We start from the raw sequence: 18,190 nt of genomic DNA, 5'->3' as shown, positions 1-18,190 counted from the left end.
CCATCCTTTCCGCTTTGGCAACCACCCTTTGCTCTCTATATTCATGAGTTTGTTTCTCTCTTTTGCTGTTGTTGTTTGTTTGTTTATTCACTTGCTTTGTCTTTTAGATTCCACATATAAGTGATATCTTCAACTGGTTTTTTCACTTAGCATCATGCCCTGCAGTTCCATCCATGGTTTTAAAACTTTAGCTTTATTAAGGTATAATTGACATTTAAAATAGGAAGATAATTTAAGAATATATCATGGTGTGTTATTACAGGCATTCATGTGAGAGATGAACTAATGTCAAGTTAACTAATACACCTATCACCTCACATAGCTTCCTTTTCTGTGAGCAGCTGGAGAAAGTTCTGCTTTCAAAGGGCTCGTGTGATTGGGTCCGGTCCACTGAACAACCTTCCTTGGCCATAAATGGAATAGTCACGGGGTGACACCTCATCATACTCACTGCTTCCCCCACATTCAAAGGGAAAAAGATAATACAATGGTTTTGGGGAGTCACCCTTAGAATTCTGCCTGCCATAGGGAGCTTTGAGTATAGCCTTGGTCAGCATTAAAAGTGACTGTCTTCCCAATCCAGGCCTGTCCTGAGGACTACAGGCAAGCAACCATGGGAGTTCCATGTCAGAATGGGCCATATCCTACGTTATCTGTGCATGAACAAATAAAGGGACCATGGGTTAAACTGGGGTGGGATGTGGGAGGTTGAAATTAAAAGGAAAATTAACGTCATCCACTGATTTTAATCATTAGGACTTTCTGTTTTATATTTCCTTGGTTTTTAGATGACCAAATTCCATTAGTATTCACTCCGTCTTTCAAAAATGCCTGCCCTCACTTTCCTCCCTCCTTGCTCTTCTGCCCTCTCCCGGGTCTGACCACTCCCTTATCAGCAGACTAAAGGGATATACGTATTAGCCCCAAATATAATCAAAGTCCCATTGTGGGATCAGATTCCCGTGCAAAACAAAGCACTCTAAAGAAAACAGGAAGGAGACCAAAGAACAGAACATACGAAATCTTCCCTAAGCAAGTCCTTTATTTTCTCTACGCAGTGGATTTTTTACTCATTTGATGAGGCTGATTCATTTTTGGTTTTTTTAAAAAAAATCATTGAACTTTAAAAAGCCTATCCATTTTCATGTGGCTTAGAAATCTTCTGAGAGCCAGCTACTTCTTCAATCTTCTCCCTGAAGTAATTCTTATTCTATTTCTAATCTACAGGGTTTTCTGACTTTGTGCCTTCAAAGTGATTTGGTAGACAGGGGTCACAGAAGCCTCTTCTCACCTCATTTTATCCCCAAGTTCGGCCGCCCACCCAGAGCCTTTGCTGGAAGTTAGCGCTATTTTTGTCCTCTCTGGTTAATGCCAAAGAACAACGCTGTGGTCTCCCCGCTGAAGCTCTCAGGAGCATCTGCTAAGTTACTTTTCTATTCTTCATTTCCTGTTATTTCCTGTGCTTTCTTGCATCTTCCCGAGGTCATCCAGTTTGGAATTCCTGACATGTTTTCTGGTATTTGTCCATTCCCTGAATAGGAGATGTGTGGCTTCTTGCTCTCAAAAGCAAATTGATTGCTGACTGCTGATTTAACATGCCTCCCAACCCCTCACCTTCCCCAAGGAAGCCTGGACTTATGAATGGGGATTGTTACATCACGTCTCATCCATAGCCTGCCAGTACACCTTTTTAAAAAGAAGCATTCTGGAAATGTTCATATTTGTAAACACATGAAACAAGCTGTTGAGAATTTCATTCCCATGTATAAGCGTGTAAGGCAAGCTCAGGAAATTTGTTCATATGCACCTGAGGTAGGAATTAGATGATACTCTTTTCCTGTTACCCCTTTGTGCCCCCTGTTCTAAGCTTGTGGTGTTCATTTGGATATAAACATTTTATCAATCATTTCCCAAATTCACATGGCAACCACTGGTGGTGGGTATTTGATAGTATCTGAAGAGTCTGCTGAATTCTCTTTGCTTCTTAGGCATGCCTTTTCCCACAGGGTTCTCCAGGGAATAAGACAGATGAGAACCTATTTACCATTTTACAAATTGTCCCAGGGCTCAATTTCTCCACAATGAAGCACTCTGGAAAAGCTCAGAAGTCACCCCTCCCCGCCCCAGCCTGGAGTGCCCCTGAGTGCAGAGGTGGGGAGGGCCAGAGGACAAGATGGCTAGGTCTGTTCAAGGACTCGGGCTCTGCCTCCCCTGACCCAGCTAGCTGCAATAAGAAAGGGAACAGGGGGTACATGATTTTGTGATCCATCTTCCTCCAGCCTGCTGCTTTTTCACTGCCGGCCTTCTCTCCATCTGTAAAATAGGCCAAGTTCTTCCCTCTCTTTGGATCTTATATTTGTTCGTAATGATCTTCCCCGACAAAGTCACTTCCTCCTCAACTTCAGGTCATAACTCAGATGTCACCTCCTCTGAAAGCTCTTCCTCACCCATCCTCGCCAAAGCCTCATTCCTGGCCTTCTCCACACAGGAGCTTATTTCATATTCTTGGTAGCACTCATTCACGAAGTGGGTATTCATTGCCTGCCTCCTCTCATTAGAACATCAGGGGTTCTGTCTTATTCATTGCTGTACCTCCAGAACCTAAAACAGTGCTTGGCTCCTGATAGAAGCTCAGCAAGTACTAGCTAAGCAGTTCCAGTGACCCCATTCACCAGTGAACATAATCTAATTAATGTCTTGAAATCTGGCCAATTAGATTAGCATTACCTCTTCTGAGAGAGGAATGAGGAAGACGGTGGAAAGTCTTTTGTATTAGTTACCTATTGCTGCACACATAGCAAATTACCCCCCCCCCCCACAAAGTCATGGCTTAAGACAATGAACATTGATTATCTCAGTTTGGGGGGCAGGAATTCAGAACTGGCTCAGCTGGATGGTTCTTGTTCTCGGTCTCTCGTGAGGTTGCAGTCAAGAGGTCGGCTAGAGCTACAGCCATTTAAAGGTTCAAGGGAGCTGGATGATGTGCTTCCAGGAAAGCTCATTCACATGGCTGTTGGCAAGAGGCCTCAGTTCTTCCCCACACAGACCTTGCCATAGGGCTATGTAAGTGTCTTAAAAACTGGGAAGTTGGCTTCCCTGGAGCCTATGATATAGAGAGAAAAAGCTGAAGCCACAAAGTCTTTTGATAACCTAGGCTTGAAAGTGACATACCATCACTTCCCCCATATCCTATGGTCCCTCATTCTAATTCTGGTATAATATGGGAGGGGACTACACAAGGGTGTGAATACCAAGAGGTGAGGATCATTAGGGACTTTCTTGGAAATTATGTACCCCACTTTTATTTACCCATTGCTTAGATTTTTCTGTCTGCAGAACCAACTTGCTGTGGTAGACTGATTGGCTCAGACCAGGGGAAGTGAAGACTGGAACTTAATCACTGACTGTCAGGTTGTGGGTGGAGTGAGCCTGTGTGCAAGGTGAAGAGAAACTTCAAGTTTGGCAGGAAGAGCCAAATATCTGGAGGAGATGACAACAGACGACAGTGTCAGCTGTAGAAAATTGTCAACAAGACATGGAGGAGGTCACACAATGGACAAAAGGGCACCAGTAAGTGGATAGAGCCCAGCAATGGATCCATGAGCAAACTATATTTGAAGACTGAGGCAGAAAGACACTGAAATCCAGAAAGTGGAGTATCAAGTTTGAACTCCATTCTTGTTTTTTTTTTAATATTTTATTTATTTATTTTAGAGAAAGACAGAGGGTGCAAGCAGGAGGAGGGGCAGAAGCAGAAGGAGAGAGAGAATCCCAAGCAGACTCCACATGGAGCATGCAGCCAGACCTGGGGCTCGATCCCAGGACTCTGAGATCATGACCTGAACTGAAATCAAGAGTTGAATGCTTAACCAACTGAGCCACCCAGGCACCCCTCAAATTCCATTCTTAAGGTATCAGAATAGGACTCTGATCCCAGAGAGAGTGCCATCAAGTCCTTTACTGGTTTTGGTCATCCTCCATTCTGTTCCCCTCAAAAATGATTCCAAAGGTCACTGCTCATTTCCATTTCCTGAGTCACAGATTTCCTGCCTCTTACTTTACTGAGAAATTTGAAATCAAGGTTCTTTCTTTATTGGCTCCCTTCCTGCAGCCAAGAGAAACATGCAAATCTCTCTGATCCTAAACAAAAACAATAAAACTTTCCTTTACATTGTAAAACCGCTAGGAACTGTCCAACATCTTTATTCCACACAGAAGTCAGAACCCAGCATTTCCCTTCTTCATGCCCCATTTACTCTGAGATGTGGTTCATTTCCTGCTATTTTGATATAACTCTCATTGAGGTCACCAACAGCATCCCTATTTTACCACAAAAGCTGTCTGAGTACTATTTATCTAGGGTCTCTATGTTATATCCAACAGGACACCATGGACCACACCCTCTTACCGAGCTCTTTCAACTTTTGATGTTCATGGCATCCCTCCACCCTGGCGCTCCTCCTTCTGGAAAAGCTCCTTAACGCTTTGCTTTTGGATCACTGCTCTTTTCACTCTACAAGCCCTGTCTGGGTGATCTGGTACATTTTCACGATTGAAACTGAGACTTATATGCTTATGATGGCCACCTAGATCTCCCAGGCCAGAAGCTTCAGATTCCTAGAACAATCTATCTGACTTCTCCACCTGGATATCTCCAGACACAGCACCCTTAATTGTCTACAACATAACATCAGCGTCCTCCCTAAATCTGTTTCTCATACACATTTGCTCTCATTGATTGGCAGGACCAGCTAGCTAAGTCCATACTAGAAAGCAAAGTGTCATCTATGGTAGCTTTCTTTCCATCCTTCTCCCATTCAATCAGACATCACACCTGTCAGGTTGACTTCTTTGATGTTTCTCTCCATCTCCATCTCCCTTCCCCTACCCTAGTTTAAGCTATCGTTATCTGTCTCTTGACTGATGTAGTAGGCTCCTATTTGGTCTCCCCACATCTCTTTAAGCCTCCTTGAAACTTTCTTTCACAGAGTTGCCAGAGTATTCTATCTACAAACACAAAGTTGACTGTGCCACGGGCTGAAGCCCTTTGATGGTTTCCCCATTGTCATGAATCTGAAGTGAAACTTGTCTCATATTACGTACAAGAAGGTCTGGGAGTTGGGTACCTGCCTTCCTACCTTTCTAATTCCCTCTTCTTGCATTTCCATTAATGCCAAATAGCATGTACTTGGCATGAGCACACCGCCCTCTTTTCTTTCTCCTTCCTTTTGGTAATGCTAAGACTTTTTGTGGAATACATGTTTCCATTTTTCCTGACTAATCCCTATTCCTCTCTAAAGTCTCTCTCCTCTAAAGCCTCCTTCTGCCCTGACAGTCCAGGTAACCTCACCCAGAGCTCCCTGAATACCCTCCCGTCTGACGTCGCATTTATCCCTGTCTCCCCAGAGGCCTCGCAGCTCCTTGAGGGCAGAGACTGGGCCTTTTGTCACTGCATCCTCAATACCCTGCCCAGTACTTGGCACATCAGAGGCCTCATTAACATCTTTGTTGATTAATGGAATGAACTGTCTGAGGGGCTTTTCCCCACTTTCCACTACAGTGTCAACAGAGAATGTCTTCTGCCATGCCTTAGGGCAATTAATAAAAGATGAATGTTTTCAGGGACTCAGTCCCAGATCATCACCTAGATGTGCCATGACTTTGCAGGTGCCATAAAAGCTGAGACAAGAAAACAGCATTATGCCTCAGGAAGCAGCATCTCTTGGCAGTGACATGCATGTGGATGCTGCCAGGGCTAAGGTACATGGAAGTCAGGAGGGCTGAGGAAAACCCACAATAACCTAGAAGTGAAAACACATCTGGATAAAATGCTGCACTTCACAGCCTTCTTTGCAAAAAGGTCTGGTCATGTGATTGAATTCTGTTCAGCAGGATTTCAGTGGAAACTGTGTGTTAAATTTGTGTCAAGTGTCCTTAAGTAGAGTGTGTGCTCTTCCCTTTTCCTCCTTTCTTCTGGCTGGAATGTGAACATGTTGACTGGAACTGGGGCCACCATCTTGGACCATGAACTAACAATGAATGTAGGCCACTGAGGGAAGCACAAGGAGACAGAAAGTCAGGGTCAGTGACACTTGTAACTCCATACTGGTCTTGGGACACCTATTTCAGACTTTTATATGAGAGAGAATTATAGTTCTTGTTGAAACTACTTTTTTGGTCATATGTAACCAAATCTAATCATAAGAAATATAGGCAGTTTATACAACATTCCTCCCAAATTATGAGATTCTTAATGTCTTAACCTTATTCCTGGACTTGAAAATATAACATTTTTACTTATTCAAGATTTTACTTATTTAAGATTTGTGGAATAAAAGATCTCCAAACAGCAAAGTGAACTTAAGAATAGAAAGCATTTTCAGGGTGCCTGGGTGGCACAGTTGGTTGAGTGACTGACTCTTGGTTTCGGCTCAGGTCAGGATCTCAGCGTCGTGAGATAGAGCTCCATGTGGGGGAGTCTGCTTAAGATTCTCTCTCTCCCTGTCCCTCTGCCCCTTCCTCCACTCGTTCTCTCTCTAAAATAAATAAATAAAATCTTTATTAAAAAAAGACAGCATTTTCAGACAAATATCATAGGAAGACTTTGACATTTGAAGAAAAAGAATGCTGGTGAATGCTCTCATGGCTTCTGATGGGGTCACGCATTCTTTATGCTGGCCAACACTCTCTCCTCCCAGGAGTGTCTACATATTTAACTCAGTTGGGTGTGGTGTAGAGGCAAAACTGACCAGTGAAGGGGCTGGGGTGGCGAATCTGAGGCTGCCAGATCAGTCTTGGGGTGAGGAGTCTCTTGGAATAGTCAACGAGCCCAGAAGACCATAACAATCCATCTCCTGAAAACATTTTACCACTCAGAGATGTGTCTGAATTAACAAACACTCCCTGAAAAGTTGCAAATGCATCCATCATCCATACAATATAGACGGTGATAATTGCTTTAATCAGACCAATAATTAGTAGTGGCCAGTTGCAATGGAGTTTACAAGAAGATAGTGGTGGGGAGGGAAAAGATAGTGGTTCATTTGGGAGAAGGCAGGCTTGAATGGGACTTGGCAGCTCAGAGTCTGCAAAACTGGGAGGAGAAGCATGTAAGAGGCTGGGAAAGATTGGTCCCATTCCCAGTTTGGCTCAAGGCTCCATCAGGGCCAGCGTGTACTTAAAATCACCTCAAAAGTGCCTTGGCATGTCTTTGGTGCCTGGGAATGCCAGAGCTGCCATGTCAGGATTTGTTTGGAGGCTGTAAATCATGGCCTACCCTGGATTAGCCCCCAGGCCCATTAGCTGATGATGGCGGCCATTTACTGAGTCTTATTGGTGAGGAAACTGAGGCTTAGTTTAGGTGGTTCAGGAAGTTCACAAATAGCCAGTCTGACCCCACTTGTTATGACCCCCCCCAAATGCAGATATCCTTAGGACAGGGCAGCCAAAGGCCTTCCCATCCAGCTTCCCCTCATTCTTTCCAGCAGCTAGTAGAAAGACAAGAAGCAACAAGGGACAAGAAGTACTAGCTTTCTGTTGCAGAAGAAAGCAGAGGGACAGTCAGGTTCCTCTTCCCACATGACCTCTGCCCCCTGGTCCCCTCACCTCTTCTCCTTCCATCTTTTCTATTGTTTTGGGAATTTTCAGTGCTTCCCAAACCTGGCTGCCCAGGGAAATTTTGAAAATATGGTTTCTAGGCCCCAACCCAGGAGATTCTAATTCTGACAGCTTTGGTGGTTGTGATCTGCAGCCCAGGCTGAGGATTGAAGGGGATAGGGGGAGGGAGAAGCCCCAGGTATCTCCTTCTCAGATGCAAAGGCCTCCAGTGTGTGCAAATGCTTTATGATCCAAAAAAACACCACCCCTGTGTAAAACCAATGAGATGAGTTGAGAGAAACCTCATTCTCTGTTTGATGGCTGATGTTGAAAATTTAATTATTTCAACAGACCAGGAAACTAGATTAAAAACCAAGCATTCCTTAAAATGCTTCCTGGGTTTCTTTAAAATTTTATTCCCCTTGGATAATAGGGAAGCAATCATGCTAAATTAGGAAAACATAGAAAAGCAGGTAAAATTGTCTTGGTCTTCCTTCACCTTTGCTTTCCTCTGAACAGGTGCCCAGGATTCTCATTTTGCTCCACAGACACTCCAAATACTGCTTCTGTACCCCTTCCTAACCTGATGCTTTACAGGCAATGTATCCTCCTCCTCTCTCCACCTTCTTCACCCTAGACCCAACTCAAATTCAAATATCCTCATGTTCACTTAGGCCAAGAGAGCAGTCACTTGCAAAGCAAGCTAATAAGTGGATGCCCTTTGTGGCACTGGTTACTTCATAGGTTCCCTGTAGAATGCCACACTTCCTGAGCTCTTTGTCACCCACTCTGTTGGTTGATGATCTTAGTAAAAGGCCAGATGCTAAGGAACTCAATAATTTCCCTTAAGAATAATGAAGAATTGATGAAAGACTCTAACCCCGGAAGCTTGGTATGTTTAAAGTCTAACTCCTGGTGAATAAAGATGAAAGTGCTGACGAGGACAACAAGTCAGTTTTTCAGTGTCACCTTGAATCTATCATCTCAAAGTATTTTTGGAAAAAATAATTGCATACAGTATTCTGTTTAAGCAAAGTGGCAGTCATCTGTTCTTGCATGAACGTTCACGGATGGTGGAAAGATGAGTAGAGTGGCCTCTTGATCATTCCTACTCAGAAAGAGAGAGGTGTGGCATGGGTCATTCAAAGTCAAATCCAACCTAATTTAAGGATACACACTATGATTGGGGGTACCAGGAGGTTTGTTTTATGATCACAGAATGTTAGGGTCAGAAGGAATTTTTCAGAGTGTATTTTTCTTGGACTGATAGCAAAATTGGTTTGCCATCTCTGAGCACCCCTGCCAATTCACAGAAGGAGGAGGTAGCTCTGATGATTGCTGTGTGTTAAGGGTTGAGGAGAGGGATTAAACACCATTAGGCAAATGGAGAAGAGCTGGTGCTGGTGTCCCCCAGATCCCACTTCTGGTGCCCTTCAGTAATCAGCAAAATGGAACCAATTTTTGATGACTGAGGACACTACTGGTATTCCCACAGTTTTTCGTTGTTCAGGACACACCACCCTAGATGAAGACCAGACTTACAGGATGGTACATTATATCCACAACATAGTGAGCAGCATCAACTAAAAGACCCCAGAATATCCTGACAGCAGAAATGCAGGAATCACAAGTTAACACACACAGTTGCATAAGGCCTCTTCGTGAATATTAGGCAACAGTAAGATGCCCTTTCAATTCTTGCCCCACTGGGCTCCCCCATCCCTGTACGTCCACAACCTTTTCTCTATTTGGCTATTGTGACTTCAACATAATATAATACCTCAAAGACGTCTGGCAACTCACTTCCCCTCTGCCTCAGCTTTAACTGCTGACGTGTATTTGCTGTGACACTCACTCTTTGAAAGGTTGATCCTGCCATGCAGGTTTTTATTCTTAATTCAAACATTTCCATAAATCACATGGTGCTAGATATTTCCCCTATGATCCACACTTTGATTGGGACTCTGTGTTTATAATAAAGCTATTATTTTAGGAGCATTATTGAAAATGGGCCCAAAGCACCAAACCTGCAAAGTTTAAGGTCAACCCCCGGAACATAAGACAGGAGCTCAGTCTCTTCTTGGACCTTCTTGATGTTGGCCAGAGATGTGGGTTTTGAAAGATCGTGCTCTAACTTCTCACCAGGCAGGCTCCAGCCTGAAGTGGGAGTTGTTGGAGGCCTGACAGCCATTGCAGACTTCTGGGGTGGATGCCTAGCTATGCTGTTGTGAAATCCAACCATGGCAAGAAATTCTTTTCTCTTATGTATCACTTTTTTATCAGATGAACATGTAATCTTTTCCTTTTTGAATCATGTATCTCAAAGCACATTCACACTCAATGGCCCTTTTCCTTCTGCTGCCATAAGTAGGATGAAGAGGATGAAGGCATGAAGAACTTTCTTGGGTGTCTATAGCATGATGACTCCCACTCACCTCCCAAACCTCACAACTTCTTTACTACCATCTGCCAGGAGGCCATCAGGACAGATTTCATCAGCCACCATTCGGAAGCTAGGACTCTCCCCTACATACAGCACTATTCATCCTCTATGTGGCCTCATTTCCCACTCCCTCCAACAAAGCAAACCCTACTCATGGAACCCCCTGGAACTCACTTCCCTCATCCTCTTACCTTCTCTGAATCCCAGATGCACCCCAAGGGCACTGCTTGCCCCATAGCTCTCTTGGGTGACGGCTGTTCTAGCTCATTCAGCCCTTCATACTGGTGAGCCTGGAGGGGGGCGGCTGGTGTTGTCCTTGTTCCTATTATTCCTCTTCCAAACCATCATCTTATCTCTTCCCTCCACTTCTCCCATTTGTAAGGTTCATTCCATCAGACTAAATCACTTGCTAATGCTTTTTTTTACAGTCATCTATAAACTCCAGAGTTGCTCACCCTTGTTTCTAGAAGAGTTTGGCTTCTAGAACACTGTCACTCTCCAATGCCACATTTATCACGGTCCTTGAGGATTTTGTTCCCCACTTAGGTAATTCTTCTAACCCCTAGTCTCTGAGGCCCTTGGTCTCTTCTCAAAAGACTGTGCCTTACTATACCTCATCCACAAATCTCATGGTCTTAGCCTTGTCACATGGTCACAGCCACTCACTGTACAATCCCATATGCTCAACTCAGGTACCTCCTCTGCTGACCACATACTCCTAGCTTTGAGCTCACTCCCTCGAGTATCTCAGCTTCAACCATTCTTCAATTCTTTTGGGACTGCAATAAGTTCCAGTTGCTGCTGTAACAAATCACCACACATTTAGTGGCTTAAAACAATACAAATGTATTACTTTGCAGTTCCAGAGCACAGAAGTCAGAAATCAGTTTCACTGGGTTAAAGTCATGGTGTCATCAGAACTAGTTCCTTCCAGAGGCTCTGAGGGGAGAGTCCATTTCCATGATGTCTTCAGCTTCTAGTAGTCACCCATGTTCCTTGGCTTGTGGCCTCTTCCTCCATCTTCAAAGTACATCCTTCCAATCTCTGCCTCTGGCATCATTACATTGCCTCCCTCTCTGGCACTGACCCTCCTGTTTCCTTATTTAAGGACTCTGTGATTACACTGTGTCCACCTGGATACTCTAGGATAATCTCCCCATCTCAGGATCCTTAACTCAACCACATCTACCAAGTCCGTTTTGCCATAGAAAGTAACATTCACAGGTTCCTGAGGTTAGGATAGGGACATTGTTGGGGGATGGGCATTATCCAGCCTACCATGAGGACCTATAATTCAATGGTCCTACCACATTTTACTCATTCTCCTGCTTCCTCATACCTTTCTTAACCTGGGCTTAGATTCCATGACAAGCATCATGACCAATCCCCTGCATATATGCTAGACTATCTTGTGTCTCTCTTCTTTCATTGTACTTGCCTGAAAACTCCCAATTTGCCTAATACAACTCTCTGAATTTTGAAAGCCTAAACCTGATGATTTAAAATTCCTAGCCACTAAATTCATATGACTCAAGCCAGCCCACCCTACTTCTCTGGTCTGGACTAAACCCACTCCTCCTCCTATCTCCTGAGTCCCATCCTTCTTCCCAGGCCATTATATTATGATTATTCTCCCTGTAGCATACACTCTTATCTCTCCTGTGCTATTGTGTCTTTCCTGTCAGTATTTAATACAATAATATTTCCCAACTTAAAACAAAACAGTTTTGAGCCCCTCCTCTATATATCATCATTTCTCTGTTCTCTTTTTAGCAACTCATTGAAAGATTTGTCTACACCAGCTTTCTCTGCTTCCTCTCCTTTAGGGCTGCTACTGGCACTTACGGTGTGAATTTTAAAGAGATTGTAAAAACAGTACAATTATCTCACAGTTTTTGTAGGTCAGAAATTCAGGCATAGCATGGCTGGATTTGCTGCTCAGAGGGTCACTGGGATGAAATCAAGGTATTGGCCAGGACTGTGGTCTCATCTGGGCTTAGAGTTCTCTTCCAAGCTCACTGATTGTTGGTAGAATTAGGATTTTTGTGGTCACGGGACTGAGATCCTATTTCCTTTCTAGCCATTATCGGAGGACCTCTCTCAGCTCCTAGAGGTACCCACAGTTCCTTCCCTGTGGCCCCGATAAGCAGTTTGCTTTTTGTGGGCAAGTTGGAGTGTGTCTCTCTGATTTCTTCTTTTCTATTAATGGGAGAAAACTCTTACTTTTAAGGAGCTTAAGTGATTAAGCAGGGTCCACCCAAATAATCTCCCTAAAGGCCATCTGATGTGAGAACTTACTTACATCCACAAATTTCACAGTAGTACCTTAATATTTAGTACTTATACTAGTGATTGAGTGAATAACTGGGAGAATGTAGTAGTGTACCCAGGAACAGAATTTGGGTGGCGGTCTTAAAATTCTGTCTACTCTAGGCAGACATATTACAGAAAAAATCATCCTTTCTTCTGGGCTGACAGCCCATCCAGCGTGGAGGACTTGACCAGTGAAGCTCCAGCTGGAAAGATTTGATCTCCACTTGCCCCACAGTGGGGTGACTTTGTGCACTCTCTTCATGGCGGCCCTGCTTTCTCCCATGTGCTCTAATTGGGTGTGTCTCACCATGCCACAAAAATTACCCTTTTCAACATTAATGGTGACTTCCATGTTGCCAAATCCAATGCTCAGTTCTTCACATTATGCCTGTTATGGCCTGAATGTGTCTCCCCAAAATTTATAAGTTGAAGTCCTAACCACCAATGTAATGATATTAAGAGGTGGGAACTTTGAGAGGTAATTAGCTTTATATGAGACCATACAAGTGGAGCCCTTACAAGAGGGACCTTACAAGAGGAGGAAGAGATACCATCATTTCTTTTCTGCCATCTGAGGTCAAAGTAAGAAGGTGGCCATCTGCAAGCTGGGAAGTGGGCTTTCAGCAGGAACTGAATATGCTTGCACCTTGATCTTGGAGTTCCCAGCCTCCAGAACTGTGAGAAATAAATGTCTGTTGTTTAAGCCACCAGCCTGTGGTATTTTGGTATAGCAGCCTGAGCTGACTGAGATAATGACCTACAGCATCATTTAACAGTCTACCACTCTCTCCCTCAGGACACACTTTCTTCTCTTAACTTTCTCTTAACACTATTCTTTGATTCTTCTTCCCCATGATTAGCTATGCTTTGTCAGTCTTATTTCTAGATTTCTGTTCACTCTTTCTGAAAACCTTTGGGGCTCCTTAGGGCTCAGTCCTTAGATTTCCTCTCTTCTCCATCTAGACTTACTCTGACTCTAGACTTGCTCTATCCCTAATGGGTACCTTCTGCTCACATTTGTACATCCAATTGGCTCCTAGACATGTTGGACATTTCCAACTAGACTATCTTGAGTGTAGCATGTCCCAAATCAAGCTTATGCATCATCCCATGGCAAAAACCAATTACAAAAACAACTAAAAAAACCTATTCTTGAAATGTTCCTTTTAAATAAATGACATTTTTGCAGGCTAAACACCTCAAAATCATCCCTGAGTGTGCTCTTCTGTCATTTCCACATCCAATCTATGAGCAAATCCCACTGACTCTATCTTCATAAATAAGTCCAGAATCTAACCCTTTTCCCCTGGACCCAAGCCACCACCATCTTAGCCTGGATTACTCGCTAGACTTCTAAATGTTCTTCTTGTTTGTACTCATGCCTCTCTATGGTCATTTTTCCACATAGCAAACAGAGTTAACCTTTTAATAATAATATCACATCTACTCAAGGCCTGCAATAGTTTCCCACTCAGAGGAAAAAGCCAAAATCCTTACAAAGGCCTCCATGGCCCTAGATTTCTGTCACCTCATTGCCAACCATTCCTTCCCCAACTCCCTCTGCTCTGGTCCTGCTGGCCCTTGTGCTGTTCACGAATCCTCCAACTGAAATCTTTCTCCAGGATCTTTACTCCTACTGATACCCCTGCTTGAACCATCTTTCCTGCCAGATTACTGCATAGCATATTCTCTCTCTTTAGGACCTTGTTCAAAAGTTACCCTCTCTGGCACATTTTGTCCCTCATCTTGCTTTTTCTTGGTTTATCACCATTGGATGCATAGAATTTTGTTTATCTGGTTTGTATCATCCAACCATCACTCTACCATGTTCATGAAGGTAGAGAGTTATTTGTTTTGTTCATTGATAGATCTTTAGTGACTTAACAGAGTAGGTTCCAGTAAACATTTGTTGCCTAAGTAAATACATTTTAATCATATCACAACTTTTTTCAAATTAATGCAAGTAATAGAAATTAATAACTGGAATAAGGTTGTCATATCATTTTAACAAAACACTAGGTGGAAACAATTTATTAGGTAAAAATTATTTGTATTAAGGAACATTTAATGATGACAATCTGCAATACATTCTTTCTTACCAAATAAGTAAAAGTATTTTAAAAACCTTCAATGAACCAACTTTTGGTTTCTACTGACTCAGAACTGGTTCTGTTATAGCCATTAAACCAAGATTACTCATAGCCCCCAAAATTATTTTCAATCTGGTATTTAGTACAGAAGTTAGAGCAATTATCAAAACTAGTTTTTACACAGAGCAGCAGGTTCCCTTTGGAAAACACATTCCCACTTATCAAAGAAAGACGTTTTCTCAAGGGATTTGAACATCATGTCCCTAATACCAACTCTCTTCCTAAAGGGAATTTGGAAAGAGCCCCTTTTTCATGTTGACAACCTCCAGATCTGAATTACTCATCAAAAGATTGATCACGATTAGCCAAATGCAAAAGACTCAGAGCATGAAATCATGAATTCTAACTACTCCTTCTAGAATTTGAGACTCCTTAAATTCACATTGGTGTCTTGGCAGTCAATTTATGATATGCATAAACAAGAACTCATTTTTCTGTAATTTGAATATGGCCTACATGCCAAAAAATCGTAGCATCAATTTTTGAAAGGCACTCTGGAACTAAATTAAATTTTTAAAATTCTTGGTTCAAGCTTAATGAAGTTACCAAAAGTGTCTCACCTTTAAAAAGTTTGGCAATAAGTAACTCTGGAAAACAATATGGAGGTTCCTCAAAAAGTTGAAAATAGAGCTACCATATGATCCAAAAATTGCACTACTGGGTATTTACCCCAAAGATACAAATGTAGGGGTCTGAGGGGGTATGTGCACCCCGATGTTTATAGCAGCAATGTCCACAATAGCCAAACTGTGGAAAGAGCCAAGATGTCCATCGGCAGATGAATGGATAAAGAAGATGTGGTATATATATACAATGGAATATTATGTAGCCACCAAAAGGAATGAAATCTTGCCATTTGCAACAACGTGGATAGAACTCGAGGGTATTATGCTGAGCGAAATAAGTCAATCAGAGAAAGACATGTATCATATGATCTCACTGATATGAGGAATTCTTAATCTCAGGAAACAAACTGAGGGTTGCTGGAGTGGTGGGGGGTGGGAGGGATGGGTGGCTGGGTCATAGACATTGGGGAGGGTATGTGCTATGGTGAGTGCTGTGAATTGTGTAAGACTGTTGAATCACAGACCTATACCTCTGAAACAAATAATACATTTTATGTTAAAAAAAAAAAAAGAAGATGATAGCAGGAGGGGAAGAATGAAGGGGAGGAAATCGGAGGGGGAGATGAACCATGAGAGATTATGGACTCTGAGAAACAAACTGAGGGTTCTAGATGGGAGGGGGGTGGGGGGATGGGTTAGCCTGGTGATGGGTATTAAAGAGGGCACGTTCTGCATGGAGCACTGGGTGTTCTACGCAAACAATGAATCGTGGAACACTACATCAAAAACTAATGATGTAATGTATGGTGATTAACATAACATAATAATAAAAAAAAGTAAAAAAAAGAAGTAAAAAATTTGGCAATAAGTAATTTAAAATTTTGCATGTCCTGTGATTTATAAATTTTGCTTCTAGAACTTTCTCCTAAGGAAATAGTTCTGTAAATACAATTTAAATGGAAAATGTACAGGCTTTGTGAACAGACGGACCTGGGTTCGGACTCTGGCACCAATATCAATACCATATGCACTGGTATAACATCCTCTGTATCCATGCTTCCCTCTGTAAAAAGATCATACGTCTTCCAGGATTGTTGTGAGAATTAGAGTCGTTAGAAATATAGTCCCTTAGGCAGGTCTATGTGTGGTATATACACAAATGGAGTATTATTCAATCAGATAAAAGAATGAAGTATTGATACATGCTACAACACAGGTGAACCTTGAAAACATTTTGCTAAGTGAGAGATGCCACTCACAACATCACATATTTATGATTCCATTTCTATGAAACACCTAGAATAGGTAAATCCACAGAGACAGAAAGCAGATGAGTGGTTTCCATGGACTGGGAGGAGAGAGGAATGGGGAGTGATTGCTTAATGGGTATGGGATTTCCTTCTGGGGTTTTAAGAAGTTTCTAGAATCAGACAGTGGGTATGGTTGCACAACATTGCAAATGTGCTTCAGGACACTGAGTTGTACACTTTAAAATGCTAAAATGGTAAATTCTATGTTACGTATATTTTGCTACAGTAAGAAAAATGTTACCTGAAGAAAAATAAATTGCAACATTCTGTTCACAGTCAAATTGTATTTATAGTCATCCGTATCTACACACACACACACACACACACACACACACACACACAGGAATCTATACAACCAAATATTAGTGGTGGTTATCTCTGACATCACAGTTTTTAAAAAAAGTCATCTGTATTTTTTAATTTTTAAAAATTAAGCGTCTGCCTTCGGCTCAGGTCATGATCCCAGGGTCCTGGGATCGAGCCCCGCATCAGGCTCCCTGTTCAGTGGGAAGCCTGCTTCTCCCTCTCCCACTCCCCCTGCTTGTGTTCCCTCTCTCTCTGTCAAATAAATATATAAAAATCTTTAAAAAAAAAGAAATGAAGTTTAAGGGGCAGGAGGTTGGGGGGAGAGGGACATAGGTGATGGGGATTAAGGGACACTTGTCGTGATGAGCACCGGGTGATGTATGGAAGTGTTGGATCACTCTGTTGTACACCTGACACTAATATTACACTGCATGTTAACTAACTGGAATTAAAGTAAGAACTTAAAAAAATTTAAAGAGAAATGGAGTTTAAGAACAATGACTCAAGAAAATAAAAGTGCTGAATAAATAAGATGAAAGTAAACCCAAGACTGACTTGCACTGTATGTTTATAAAATAAAAGTGTTCAGCATTATTTCATAATTGCTACCTGCCTGATCACAGCTCTGAACTGCGCTTGGCTGCATACAGCCATTCTGCCTTGTACACCAGAATTTATAAAGAATCAAGTCCCGTACTTAACATCCAATTTGCAAATCAGCAGAGTGGGCATAAGCCTAGAGAGTAAGCTGGAATAATGGCACCTAAATCACAGCATGACAAGATAGCTGTAACACTTACCATGACAGTATATATAACTATAAAAACCTCATTAAAAAATGTCCCTGTTCACCTCCCTCCAAAGGAGAGCTCAAAAACCAGATGGTGAGGTTCCAAGCAAGATATTTGGCAACTCTACTTATAATTGCCTTTATTTCTCTCAAAAGCCCCATGAGAAAGAGATCATTATTTGTATTTTACACACAATAAAATTTGGACTCAGGTGAGTCCCTTCTTTGGGTTCAGAATGCTAGCAAATCATGGACCCAGAATTCAGACCCAGGCTTGTGGGAGCCTGCAGCTCATGCTCTGCCCACAGAGACATACAGCCTCTTGTCATCTGATGGATGGGGAGGCAGATGCTCGAAGAGGTAACACGACTGGGCTGAGGTCACAGCAAATGTGTGATAGACTTGGGATTTGATCCCAAGTTTCCCAGTTGAGTGAATTTCCATAAAGCTCATCTGCCTCCCAGGCACTTCTCAAGGGTGCTGACTACATAGACGCCATTGCTTCGAGAGAAGCATCAAGAAGACCGCAGTGCAATTCAACCTCAAAGAATTAGTGAAAAGATAACTGGCACTTTAGAATAAGTGTATCTCACATGCCAAGAGAATAATGGTTCAACTAAGAATGAAGCTCTGACATGAAGTTATAAAACATTCCACGTTGAAGCAGATGCAAATACTTTATTTCAAATGGTATGATGATGTAGAGATAATGCTGA

This window comes from Phoca vitulina, unplaced genomic scaffold (assembly GCF_004348235.1).
Source record: "Phoca vitulina isolate PV1807 unplaced genomic scaffold, GSC_HSeal_1.0 scaffold1, whole genome shotgun sequence".
In the NCBI taxonomy this organism is placed as follows: Eukaryota; Metazoa; Chordata; class Mammalia; order Carnivora; family Phocidae; genus Phoca; species Phoca vitulina.
This window is presented reverse-complemented; position numbering follows the sequence as displayed.